At 45.8% G+C, this 12,341-nt stretch overlaps 1 protein-coding gene across 17 annotated transcripts in view; it reads left to right on the plus strand.

The window, feature by feature from the left end:
* Positions 1 to 12,341, plus strand: part of CTIF (cap binding complex dependent translation initiation factor) — a 212,650-nt gene that overhangs the window by 55,176 nt on the left and 145,133 nt on the right. The gene's annotated exons all lie outside the window — the stretch shown is intronic.

A 12,341-nucleotide genomic window follows, 5' to 3' on the forward strand; every position in this document is an offset into this window, starting at 1 on the left:
TGTGCCGTCAGCGTTCCCTCTCCCAGAGAAAGAGATGTGCCGGGTGTTGCAGCAATGCCTTCTAAAGGAGGCCCAGCAGGGATATTTAGGCTTAGTGAAAACCAAGTGTGGAGATTCTTGATTTGCACTCTTGAGAAGCAGGACTTTTGGGTGGTAATGACTTGGACATCACTATGCTTTCATCTTTTTGCTTTCGTGCACCTTTTTTTCTTGTGGTTTTTGTACCACTTAGCCTTTGTTTATTGATACCTCATCAAGCCCCAACAGGAAACTTTGCTAGATTGCTAGTGCTCTGAGTGCTAGAAAATAGGGAGGAGAAATATTTATTGAGCTACCAGACCCATTTCAGAGCTGAGGTGCTTCGCCTGGTGTGAAGGGAAGCTGGGGCACAAGGAACAGATTTATGTCCCGGTACGTGTCCTGAGTTCACGTTCTGCTTCACTGTCCTTCCTGAGTTGCAGTCCGATGCAAATATGCGACAAGAGACCTTGTCCTTTTAGTCATCATGGAAAGCTCACCCCTGCTGAAGCCATGGGAGATGAAGAACTTCCTGTCATGCACATCACTTTGACCAGAAGCTTATTAAATATAGGAATTTAGGAACAAAGGAACAGAAGCGCAGGAACAGAAGGAATAAAGGAACAGAAACGCAGAATATTCCATTTATTCCTGAAGAGCTTATTACAACCTTTGTGAGGGAGCAATTTGCAGCATCAAAGCGGAGTTGGAAGCATGAGACATGGCTGAGATAAGGGAGCTCCGAGTAGTTACGTGTCTAAGTTATGTGCCTGCTGGGATATTAGCTACAATACAAGGGTGGTGTTGCAGGCAAGAGGATTAAAGAGCTGAGAGGGCTGACTGAGAGAAGAAGCAAAACTGCAAATCCTGAGAGCCAATGTTGAGCTTGCAATGATAGCCCTAGTGGAAGCTTAAGTGTGAGTTATTTTTGGTAATTGCATGTGATGCAAACATCAATGAAGAGTATCTACCAAGTACTCCTGGCATCACTGGAGATGGATTTTCCTCCTCAGCACCAGCACCACTTTGGGAGAGGACTGGCAAGGGAAAAGGTATGGATTTGACAGTTGTCACGTGGCTCAGGAGCTGCCATGCCACAGCGAGACCATCAGCCCTTTCACTGTAAAGGCAGTGAAGGCAGTGTTCCCCAGAGGAGATAGGAGGCTGAGCCAGCTGGAGGGAGAGCGGGAATCCTGTGAGTCACCCGGAGACGGCAGGCTGTCTCCTTCCAGAAAAAGGTCTGGCAACCAGAGGGAGGGGACCGGCATTTCTTTTAACGTTGCCCTCTTAACTGCGCTCTGTCGTCATCAGCTGCTGCCTCCAAACCTGAAAAGCAGATTATTTGTCTTAAAAGTATGAGCTCCTCACAGGACTGGAAGAATTTAACCTACAGCATGACATAAAACAAGTGAGGAGAGTAAAAACCTGTAGGATAATACCAGCTTTCTTAATTCCTAATTGTGGAGCTGTTTTTATGCCAGCGATTGTCTGGTGGGTCCCGTGCTATGGGCTGGAGCTTCCTGGCTTGCGAGTCTTGCGGTCTAGCCCTGGGACACTCCTGGGCTCTGTTTCCAGCCCCAGGGAGGGGACCAAGGAGGAGCTGAAACAGAGATGCTAACAAAGGCCCTTCCCATCCCAAGGAAGATGGGAAGAAAGCCACAGCTGAGTGATGAATGTGGTGAAGACTTAAGGAGGTACTGCAGTTAGGAAAGAGAAAGCAAAGAGATGTGAGAGCTATGGGGAGTGCTAGTAAATCTGTGCAGAGAGAAAGGAAGGGAGAGTTGGGAGAAAAGAGGAAATAAGAGCAGAGTGAACTTGTTCTAGTTACAATTTCTTGCTGCACTAAGAATGAGTAAAGCGATATTCGCAAGTGCAGTTTCCACAGTTGCTGGATGCATCTCCTAGGGCAGGTGCTTAAGGCAAGTGATTTCTGTACTCTTCCCCTGCTTGCTCTCCTCCAATTCTCAGTCTCGTGCACGGGGTCTCATGCAAAAGCGTCCAAGAGCCCCTTCCCCAAAGAGCAAGCGGAGAGCCTGGGTGTGCGGGAACCTGCAGCTTCACAGCAACCTGTATCCGGTTTCCATTCCCTGCTCCGGGCACAGCTTTTCCCAAGCAGATTCCCGTCCAAGTGAAGAGCACTGAAAATTGCTCAGCTGTGGGACAGAAATTCAGATTTCTCTTCCATGCTTTGTACCTTGATATGAAGGAGCTGAGAACCCTCAGAAAAGGGAGATAAATATATACGAACACTTGTGCATAACAGAGACAAGATGCAGAGATTTTATCATCTTGGAAGTTGCACGTTGTACAAAGACGCTACTTCAACTGAGCCTCCGAAGGTGGCAAGCCTAATTGTGGATTCAATTTATTACAGCTTTGATCTGCCGTCTTCTGGCCGCTCGGAACTATTCAGTAGCAAATCCTCAGTGTGTTTGCCTCCCCCCCAGTCCGTGTCGCCTCCTGCATGCTAACTTGGCCGGCTGCTTGAAATTCAGATCGGAGCCTCGCGGTTTCCGTAAGCCTCCGTGGGTCACTCAGGATATTAGCAGGATTGTGGGGGTTTTTGTTTCTTGGGTTTTTTTTTTTTTTCCCCCTCCTATTGAAGAATGTCTCAGGTTAGTCTCCCGAGCCAGAAGCAGCCAAGCAGCAATTGGCTTGCGGGGCTCAGCTGATGTGCTGACACGAAGGTCTCCCGGTGGATTTATGCCGCGGGAGAAGGCGGAGGTCAAGCATCAGTGATGCATTTCTGACTCAGATCGACGCAGACCTGACATCTTTCATCTGCCTTGCGCTTGATTTTTTTTTTTTTTTTTTTTCCCCCCCCCAATTCCGTTTTGTTTTTTTTCCTGGCTGCTGAACCTTTTTGATCTCCTCCAATGGGGAGCTTGTTTTGTATATACAAATACCATTCACATATGTCCAAGCTGTGCTTTCTGATCTGTTTTCCCAGCATTTGGGTTCTCTCCTAGCCTGTAGCAGAGCTAATAATTAGCTCTTTCCACGTTTGACTTCCTTGAACAGCGAGTTACAAATTTTCCTTGGCACCAAAGGGGAGCTGCAAGCTATTGTTCTTCTGCCCAGTCAACATTTCACTTTCCGTTACTGATATACGACTGAAACACTGCTGGGGAGAATTAGGTTCAGTTTATTATTGTTTCAGGCTGTTGATTTTTGACTGGTAGCTTTAAACATAAAAAATAATGCATTAATAAGGTATTTATCTTATATGTAAATTACCAGTCGCTGTTCAAACCTGCTAGGGGAAAAAAGGCTCGTTAATTATTTCCCAAGGGATGTTGTTAAGTTTTTCTGTTGCAAATTTAATGGATTTTGAGAGGTTTTGTTGGAAAAAGGAATTTTCCATCTTCATATTTTATTTCCCGTTGAAGTTTCTATATTGCCAGTTGTGCAAGAAGTGCCAGTTTGCATCGGAGTATTTCTCAGCTAAAATATTTACTGGCTTCAGCTTCTGTGAAACCATGGGTTGCATATCACTCTCTGCACTGACCATGATATTCCTCGCACTGGAGATGAGGAAGGGCATCCTCTATGGAGAGCTGTGAGAGTCCTTCCATTTACGATGGAGACCTGTGAAATCACAAATGCCAAGGGAGGAGGGCAATAGGGAGCAATTTTCAGTTGTTTCTTGCAACACGAGAATTGGGGCATACTCCATGGAATTGTCTGGTAGCAAGGTTAAGGCAAACGAAAGGAAGATTTTCTTTTCTCAGCAGGGTAAAGGTACATTATGTATTTATATAGGCATTCATATATATTTTCAATGTATGTGTATGTAAGCATCCACAGGATGTTGTGCATGTGAATTCACAAGAGGATGATAGGAATTCCTGGATAATATGCCCGTTTATGGGTAATAGTATGTCTTGATGCAACCTCCAGTCTAGGGTGTTGTTATATTGCTGTTTTTCCTTGGGGTCTCGGGTGTCTCCGGGAAAGATCACCCCATACTTGCCCTGTTTCTTATGCTCCTTGGTTAGATATCTGCTGTTAGCCACTGCATGAGACTGCACTGGAGTCGGTGCCCATAGGGCAGCACTCTGCAGTTTGCGTAGCCTGTGCAAAATAGTTGTTCATAAACGGACAAAATTTTCCCTGGAAAACTTTTACTCTCATCTTTCCAGTTCTGTGGAGAGGTGACTATGAGAAGACGATTTGTGGGGAAGAAAGGCTCAAACTGGTTACTTGTGGTCATAGAAGATCTCATGACACACATGTCATGAGAAAAATCCCAATCATATAATTGCATTCTGCTCATCTACAACTCTTCTTGTTTCCCAGCGTGAGCAGTAGCATCTTTCGTTTGCTGCATAACACTGTTGTGCTCTGCTAAGCCTCCCTGCGTTTGAGTGGTGGGCTGAGTGCTCCCCTTAAAAAAGTCCATTAGTGTGATGTGAGCCTCTGGGGTGAAAACTACTCCCATCGATGCATGTAAGATGCTGTCTGTGCACCATAATGCCCATATAAATGAGGAAAGTTTAGATAATGGAATCATTTTTAATCTTTTTATGTTTGAATTTTTTTTTCTAAAAAGACCCAGTGGGAAAGCAGGAAAATTATAATATAATACTTTATTTGCATTCCCCTTGTGAGACTGTTGCAAATAGGAAACTCTTTGATGTGTTTTTGAGAGTAGTTCATTAAGTAAAAGGCTTCTGGTATGGTATGTCTTTAGAGGTCCAGCAGAGCTCTTTATCCGCAAAAGGGCTGTCAGCATCTCCATCCAAGGCCCTTCGTATGGAAGGGGCATTAACAAAGAACAGAGCAACTCTGTGGGCTTGTCCCTTTTCTCTAGGTGGAGGGAGAGGGTGGGTTGAAACTGCTCTTTCCTGGCCAGATGTCACCCATCATCACCAAGTGAAAGCCTGCATTCTTGGGAATGAATGGGACTGCGATTCATTTTACTGCTTATGGGTGTGCATTTGTCTCACCATGTGCAGCAGGGATGTGTTGCATGACTGGGGACCTCAGGAGATTCTCCTTGACTTGGGATTGGTAGAGTTGGCGATTTTAAAACTTCATCTCTTGGGATGAGAAGAAAATGGTGCATTTCCTTAAAGAAAGCCCCATCCTCTTGGGCCAGAATATCTGATGCTGGAAACAGAAGGTCAAACAAATATTTTACTCTTCAATTTGTCCCTAATCCACAAATAGCTTCTGGGAAATGGAGGGGAACTGGAGATGCAGAAGAAAGGTGATCCTATTTTTGTGGCCCACAGACTTATAAAATAAAATGAAACTGGAAGCAAATCATGAGCTCGATGTTAAAGGAAGTCTGGCCTGCCTTCCAGCTCAACAGAGGACATCCTCTAATGTTCTTCTTAAGTGCTAACTGGTTTGCCTCTACACTGTCTGTCCCAAACTATTAAGCTACCTCTGTGCTGATAAGCTAAATGCGTTTAAGACTGTTCCTTGATAACTGCCACAGAGCAGCACCCACGTGTGTTATTAAACACTCCTAGCATCCAGAATAGGGTGCACGCAAGGAAGCTGCCTTTTGAGAGCAGTCCCTCTGCTCATTCTCTACCGTGGCTGAGCATTGTCTGAGCAGGACTAGCTGACCTGGGCCAGAAGCGTCCCAGCGACAGTCCTAACAAGTTAACAGCGTAAAACGTCAAAGTCTTGGTGCCTGGGAACATTCCCTGGGCTGTTCAGTAGCACAGACAGAGCTTTCGAGGGCTTTGCCGGGATTGTGTGCCGTTGTGACTGTGTAGCATATCCTGCCGAGGATATCTGAATATACGCCCAAGCCTGGCTGATAATGTAAGTGTGAGAAGTTTCCACATCTCCACAAAATCAAAATTAATCTTACATAAAACCTTATCCCCAGTGTCTCCATCACTCAAGGAAGCATAGTGCTGTGCTGATGTGTCAAAACGCTCCCTCATGGGAGGTGCTTCCCGTTGTGTGAGCTCAGGCTGTAGGCAGAGAACATCTGGCCCGCCTGCATCGGTGAGACATAGCCTGGGGGAGTTGTCTTCGGGTGGGGTGGGGTCAGAGCAGATCCAGTTATAAGTGAGGGGACCCAAAAGTTACGTGACGCGTCTGAACTTCAGAACCCCCCTCTGGTGCTCAATGCTTGGCTGACCCTATGAAGTCGTGACTGAAAAGGCTGTTATAGTGCCAAAGCAGAGGCGTTAGTACGGCCGTTGCCCAGGTTGTCCTGAAGCAGCTTCAGGATGGGGTGATGTGTGAAGGCTATTTCCGTTGGGGAGCAGCAGGTTTCAATGTGCAGTGAAACTTAATTTTACAGAAAGTGAAAAAAGCCAAGTCAGGATCATTATAGATTTCTCACGTCATAGAGGAACGTTGGTGGGTTTTGGGGAGGGAAGATTGATGGTACAGATTGCTGTTCGGATTTTCTCTGACCCACAATGAAATATCTCAGCAATAAAATGTGAGTGACTACCACAGAGCAAGCTGCTGTGCTTCGGGTGTCATCCTCCAAGAAACGCAGTCCTGTCCTTTGCAGTACTCTGTACAGGACTATTTTATACTTTACAGTGCTGTAATACTATATATTGTAGATAGTATAATTAAATACTGTGATATAGTAATACTTAGTATTCTTTTCCTAGCATTCTAGGTTCTAACACGATAAGTGAGAGAGATGACAAATGATAGCTTTCTCTCGCAATCCCTATTTAATCAAACAGTGCAGAGATTTTCATCGCAGACATTAGTGCTGGTTGACTGCCTTGGGTCAAACGTGAGGAAATTTTCTGTAACGGATACTACAGAGGCAGACAGGATCTCTCTGTCTCACGTAGTGCTACACTCAGCCTGACTTCAGCTGCTCAGACTCCGTTACCAGCAGCGCCGTAGCAGAAACTCGGGTCCGCGGTGAAGTCTTCTGCTTACTGGCTTAAATCAACTGGCATCAGTGGGCAGAGTAAAGCCCCAAATCCGTGGCTTCCAGGATCAGCTTTAGAGAGTGGGTGGCCTCTGTAAAGAGGCTGAGGAGGTCTCCGTGCTTATGATTTAATTCACTTCCCTATGCTGGTTAGACAGCTTCTGGTTTAAATTGCCCATCCTTGGGTTTGGAGCTGAAGTGCAATTATTTGCTTGCTCAGCAAAAAGTAGCACGTGATCCCCGGGGGCAGTTTGGGATTCCCCTTCTCTGCGCCAGCAAGAAGGCAAGAAATGTTTTCCTGCAAGCTCTCCAGACAACAACTTAGAATCAGGGCTGGAGAGGTCTGGAATGGTTCAGTAGCATCTGATTTTGGCAAATCTGTGTCATTTTCAGAAATTTCCCATGGTTATTAGTATTCACACATCTCCTTCCTGACAGAGTGAGATCTGCATATGGGAAATCATCTTCCTCCCCATTTGAGATACGACCACTTTGCAGAAAGCAAAGAACATACCCTGCTACAGCGCAGCAGCAGCAGCATACGCACACTTGAGGAGATGGAGAAGACACTTACCTCTTCTGCTTGAAGCTGCAGTGGGGTTTTCACTATGAGGGTATACTGCCCTCAGTGAATAACTGTGGCCCATGGCAACTTTACTCTTCTAGTAAACGTCCTTAGATTTCTGCTGACTGGTCAGCCAGAAGCCCTAGGATCCTTCACAGTGTCTAGTTTTCTGCGCATGAATGTTCATCTAGGGCACGAGTATACCAAGAGCGTGTACTGCGGAAAGGTCACCGTGATCTTCGTTGGTCTTATGCTCTTTCCCTACATATCTGCTACTGACTGCTGGTAGAAATAGGCTAGATGGACCTTTGATCCGTCCTAACTTGGCTGTTCTTACTTTCTTATGACCTTTCTCCTTGTACATTTGCAGTTACTGAGATTTGTTCTGTTCTTCATCCATAACTGCTTTAAGGGTGATCTTTGCTGTCCAAAACAGGCACTTCTGTGCCTGCTGTGGTGTTGTGTAGGTGATACGTAGAGAACAGTGAGTAAGGAGAAGAGTAGCGTAGAGGAAGACTGGTGGATTGCGGGCTCAGTGTCTCCATCTGGCATGGGAACGCATGTCCTCCTGCTCCTGCTCTGTGCTCGTTTCAGGATGGCAATGTACTAGTGTGGGCTGAAATTAGGTTAGGTAGTGGCTTGCAAAGAAAGGAGTTGATTTTGGAGGGGGATGGGATGAGTGTGGAAGTAACTTGTGACTTTTAATTGCATCCTTCTGCGCCACACTGCTCTTGCCTGGTGGATAAATGCAACAGGGAACTTTGCTCTCAAGGCCCTTAGCCTTCTCCCCATTCTGAACATTGAATTATTTACTTATCTTTTGAAGGAATTTGTCTTCTTAGGTTGTTGTGTCAGACTGCTTCAGGCATGGAAGCTTTCAGGGGTTTCTGCGAGTTGTACGTAGCTTTAAAGCTGCTCCTCCTTGCCCCTTATGTGTAGGCGGAGAATGAAATGTTCACTACTTTGCCTGATGAGAAGAACTGCTGCTGCTTACAGAGGATGGAGAAAGGTGTCTCCTAGGTGTGGTGTCACTAGGGACTTATTGTGGAGGTCCTCTGGCAGTTTGATTTTGTCATCCTCAGTTTCCATTTGTGTAAATTGGGCAGAATGATGCAGTCTCCTTGGCTTTATGAGCCATACAGCCCAGGCACCCAGTGAGAGAGCAGGGCTGTGGTTGGAGACCAAGGAGGAAGCACTCCATCCCTTGAGATGATGAAGTGGCGACAGCGCTGCACCTATGCTGGATCCAGTGCTTGAGGGCCAGGCCTTTGTGTAAAAAGGGTAATTGTGCATAGCTGCAGATCCACAGGTCTTCTAGTTTTCTCGTGCCTACTTCTTTCCTGTCAAGTGGATGCAGAAAGCATCAGTGAAACATGAACCTCTGCCATGCAGAAGTTGTAATGCTCTGCTGGCTGGGGTAGAAGTGGTACTGGTCTCCGAGACATGGTTGTGCAGCCCTGCATTTCCCCTCTGAACACGTGGCTGCTTTCAGAATGGGCAGTGTTTATGCAAGGCTGGGAGAGGGGTTTGGTGTCACTTCTTGCTCTGCCATTACTGACGCAAGGAGCAGGTACTACAGCAGATTGGAGGCTGGGAAGGAGTGAGGAAGATGGGTAAAGAATGAGAGAGGGAGTTCAGATCGTTCTGTAGAGCTCTGTTTGACAGCTGGTGCTTCTGCGTTAGGTGCGTCGCGTCTTCTCTGATGGATCAGTCTAGATAGCACGGTAAGGGGGATGGCTGGGTCCCTCTGAAGTGCGTCTCCGAAAAAGGAGTCAGAACCATCCTGGCTTTGAGTTCATGAGATAAATGAGTCAGGACATCCTGCTTGCTGGCCTGACGGTCTCTTGCACAGCTATATATGTTGTGAGTATGGCTTTAGCATGTCTTGGTAACCCTGTCTTGACTGTTGCAGTTTCTGGTGGAACTGCAGACCCTGCTGCTGGCAGCTCTCAGACCCCTGTGAGCCCCTCGTTGCCTTTCACAGGCCAGACGGAAATGGGCTGGTTCATTAGTGCTTTCCCATAGCTGTTTTCTGAGATGGCTTCTGATGTTCTGGAAAAACATGCAGTCCCAGAGCTGCAGTACCCAAGTGTCAACTGACTAAGTCCGGCCACGGGACTTCTCATCGTGCTTTAGAGATGTGCCAAACAAACTAAGGTAGTGCTTGTCCACCTTTACTCCCTTTCTGCCCCAGCACAAGTGACCTCCCTGCAGTCACCCATCAGGCTCTCTGTTGGCGAGTCTGCACTGTTGCAAGCCTAGTTTTCTTTCAGGTTTTGGGTTCAACTGCACACTGTCAACCTGTTTCAAGAACAGGCCAGAACCATTTTAGTTCTCTTGGTTTGGAGGTAGGTGGTGTACCAACTAGGTTGTTGGGCCCACCTAAGTTGTTTTAACCCTATAATGAAAATATTCGGTCTTCCTTCAAAGAAAAACCTACTGTAGAATAAAATCCCACCCAAGCCCCCAAAATTGTGTCATTAACACTTGCAGGTAACCACAGAGTTCATGCCTTCTGTGCTTTCTCTCTCTAGGGCACAGTTTGGCTCTCTACAAGGTATCTGGAAGCAGCTTGTAATGCAAAGGCTACCACTAACACCAACAACAGCGTAGCTATGTCAAACCAGCACCAGAAGATGATCTCTAGCAAGGGCTTTCCTACCTCCAGAATAAGCTGTTGCTTTATTCACCTGCCTGTTGGCTGGGAAGGGCAAGAATAAAACATATTTTGCAGTATTTGCTTATGGATATGATGCCTGAAAACCACAAATTTCCAAACTGGCGTTTTCCTTAAAAATGTCCTGCCTTCTGATCTCCCCATGCAAACACAGTGTTTCTTGGGTTGGTCTGAGCAATGATGCCAATGAATTATTTAATGAGAGGAGATATTCAGACAGGCAGTAAACAGAGCAGTTAGGGCTTTATAGGTCAAAATGACCATGTTTAACCTGGAAATCAGGTGGCGGCTGAGTAGATCACAAAACATTGGGCTAATGTAATTGTACGCAGTGTACTGCGCTGAGTTAGAGGCAGCTGCACATCTATTACAGCTGTTGTTTCTAAATGGGTTTCAGGAACTGGTGGCTGGATGAGGGGATCGGTGGAATAAACTTAAGGTAACCTTACAACCAGTTGTAGTAGAGACTGGACCAAAACAAAGAGGGCCAAGAGGACGTTTTCTTTGCAACAGAGAAAGCATGGCTGTAATCGCGTGGATCTAAGGACATAGGCAAGAGACAATTGATAGCTAAAGGCCATACCTTTAGTTAGCCAATAATATATTTGGGGAAAGTGAATGTGGTTTCAGGCACGTGGGGCCTCCTGCAGATTTTGTTTGCCAAAAGCTTGCCTCCTTTTCCCATCTGAATTCATTAGTCTAAGAAAAGATATTTTTATAAGTCATCCAAAGAGACGCAGAGAAGCAAGGTAGCCGCTCTCTCTTCTGTGAAGATCTCCGTCTACATTCCGTGCTGTGGGAGGTGGTGGGCTGGGCTCCAGGTTGGGTGCTGATAAGCAGCTCTGGCTTACAAAATCCTCACAGTTTTCTTGTAAAAGCTGGCAGAATGGGGAAGAGAGAACGCATTAGTATTTCTCTGAGGAAAGGAGGGAGGAGGTAAACAGGAAAAATATCTTTGTGCCTTATGTTGAATTTGCTTCACATCCAGATGTGCCTGTATGAGAGAGATGCTGAGAGTGCACCCTTATTAGACGTCAAGGCATCAAGAAGCACTCAACCTTGAGACGTAAATCCTTAGAAAACGGAATTGTTTTTTTCAGCGCTGTTTGCTTAACTGCCTCTTCTTTTGTATATGGTCAGATCTTTTGCATGAAATTTTTAGAGTGGGTGAGTTTTCTGTAAGGTTTTTTATCACTTTATATAATGCACTTGGAATAAAGAAGCTGGGAGTTTGTCCCTAGCAGACTGTTTTGGGCAAATTCTTCTTTTCTTTTCCTTAAAAGATGTCTTCTCAATTATTTATTATCCATGGAAAAGACTGGAAGAACAGCTGTTCTTGAATAGATCTAGGAGAGCAGGGAGTTGTTGAAAGAAATACTTGGAGTCTGGTGTCAAAATTTTACATAACTGGAAGACTTAGCTGCAGCAGGAAGTGGGCGCATAAAAGTTGCTGCTGTGGAGAAACCTAAAAAAGGACCTTTACATGATAACTACCTTCTCCAGTTCATAACAGGATTAAGGATCAAGGCTTGTTTCCGTACAGCTTCTGGGCATCCAAGGGAGCATGAAGGTTGTGTCATTGCCATGTGGGCAGGACAGCCAGAGCCCTTTGGAGGACTCCCCACCGCTTGTTTTAGGGAGCTCCTTGCAAGCGCTACGATGGGTCAGTGCTAAATGCTAGGGGCTATCTCAGACCCGGACCTTGAGGCTCTGGTGTCTTAAGAAGTCCTCTAGTGTTCCTTTCTCTTCCTTTTTTCTCTGGCCTATCTCAAGCTATATATTAAATGCAGAGATTTTTGCTTACAGTTGAGCGTGACTAGGAAGTTCGGTGTTGTCTCCAGGCTGCTTGAGGCTTGTGGCATTGCCGTACTTGGCCTACGTTTCTCCCAGCACAGCTGACTTCGTGCTTGCCTTCAGTCAGGGCAACCACGTAGGCGGTCACTGCATTTCCATTTCTGCACATCTGGGGAAATCATCCCCTTTTTCTATGAATAGGATTTTCAAACCTGTGCTGAAGCAGCAGAAAGAGTTAACTCTTGGGCTGGGAAAGGAAAGAGGCTTAATTAGTTCATGCTGCAAAGAGCTACAAAGATGAAAATTGCAGTGTAAGTGAAACATATTATTATTGTTAATTAAAATGCAAATGTTAGATTTGACAACTAGTTTCTAAAGGAGGATGGTTGGCCGTGTTAATGTACCCAAGCCTTGCT

This window comes from Struthio camelus, chromosome Z (assembly GCF_040807025.1).
Source record: "Struthio camelus isolate bStrCam1 chromosome Z, bStrCam1.hap1, whole genome shotgun sequence".
Classification (NCBI taxonomy): Eukaryota; Metazoa; Chordata; class Aves; order Struthioniformes; family Struthionidae; genus Struthio; species Struthio camelus.